The 1,550-nt window shown below is 46.0% G+C and overlaps 1 protein-coding gene across 1 annotated transcript in view; it reads left to right on the top strand.

Annotated features, from left to right (window-relative positions):
• The window catches only part of BTK (Bruton agammaglobulinemia tyrosine kinase), an 11,936-nt gene that overhangs the window by 5,472 nt on the left and 4,914 nt on the right, over positions 1 to 1,550 (top strand). The window lies entirely within an intron of this gene.

Here is a 1,550-nt window from a genome sequence, read left to right as displayed (position 1 = left end):
GCCACTTGCTCTCCATTTCCACAATTCTTCAGCAACAAGCAGGCTTTGGGAAAGGGATATAGTGTGCTGTGCACATGATAGGCACTCAGTAAATAGCAGTTGAGTGAACTGACTGACTCAATGGCATGGGTGAGCCACAGACAGCACTCTTAACAAGCCACTCAGGCCATGGCCTAGAAGTCAGCCAAGCACTCTCCCTTTCCAGGTGGTATTCCAAGCACATGACTCGGAGTCAAGCTGAGCAACTGTTGAAGCAAGAGGTAAGTGTGTGACCACAAGTAAATGGCAGTCTCTTTGCACTTCAAGCAAGGATCCTGAATTGAGGGCTTGCTGCTGTCTGCACCTCCAGGCAAGGCAGTGTCAAGGCTCTCATTTTATGGGGTCCCAATTATACTTTGCAGGGTCAAAAGCAATGAGGCTGCAGCTCAAATGTGGAACTTGGCAGTGAAATCAGGGTTTCTGTTTTGTCTTGGGTTTGGGCAGTTGGGATGCTGGTGGCAGTGCCATTTCCTCCTGACGGTCAGCTTCTTTTCCCATCTTTTCAGGGTAAAGAAGGAGGCTTCATTGTTAGAGACTCCAGCAAAGCTGGAAAATATACCGTGTCTGTGTTTGCGAAATCTACAGGGTGAGTGTTACTGTTTTAAGGCTCTGGGGACAAAGAACAGGGGCACCCATCCAACAGTTCCTTAATGAAGTGCTTCTCCCATTTCCTCTGTCGCTTAAACTCAAAACTCACCTCACTTCACTTCTTGGGTCCTTTGGGCCCTTGTTTCCGAGTTGCTGACTCAGCGTCCACTTCTTCAGGGAACCTCAAGGGGTGATACGCCACTATGTCGTGTGTTCCACACCTCAGAGCCAGTATTACCTGGCTGAGAAGCACCTTTTCAGCACTATCCCTGAGCTCATTAACTACCATCAGCATAACTCTGCTGGTAAGTACCAGGGAAACCAGAGAAGAAGGGTGTGACAAGTAGCAAGAGAAGGAATTTAGGACAAGGTGGTTGGGTGAAACATTAAGCCTCATAGGGTAGTGAGACTTAGCTGTGAAAATGAACCCCTGTGATGCTGGATTGAGGTCAAGTGAAGAGGTGGTCAAAGGCAGACCTTACACCCAGTAGGGACTGACTTCCTATTTGGTGATTGATGCTCAGTGCTAAGGAAGGACATAGAAGAGACTGGTAATTAATCAATCAGCAATATTCATTGAACTAGTGTCTACTCCATAATTTTCTTGTTACTAGAGAACACAAAAAACTATTACTTTAGGTTCTTGCCCTTAAAGAACATACAGGTTCAAAAACATCAGAAGAGAATTTCTAAGCAGTGTAGACATTCTAAAAACTGGGAGATTGGGGAGAACATGAATACATGGGAAAAGCTTCATCAAGAAGGCTTGCAGCTGTCCACCATGTCCAGGCAAGGCAGTATCAAGGCTGTCATTTAATGGGGTTCCAATTATACTTTTCAGTATCAAAAGGAGAAGGAGGATGTGAGTTAAGCCTGGACTGGGAGGTGGGGATATATTTAGCTGGGGAGCATACTTCAGTTAG

The sequence above is a fragment of the Bison bison genome, unplaced genomic scaffold (genome assembly GCF_000754665.1).
Source record: "Bison bison bison isolate TAMUID 2011002044 unplaced genomic scaffold, Bison_UMD1.0 scf7180017853311, whole genome shotgun sequence".
Classification (NCBI taxonomy): Eukaryota; Metazoa; Chordata; class Mammalia; order Artiodactyla; family Bovidae; genus Bison; species Bison bison.
The sequence above is the reverse complement of the archived record's forward strand: the minus strand, read 5'-3'. Positions and strand labels throughout refer to the sequence as shown.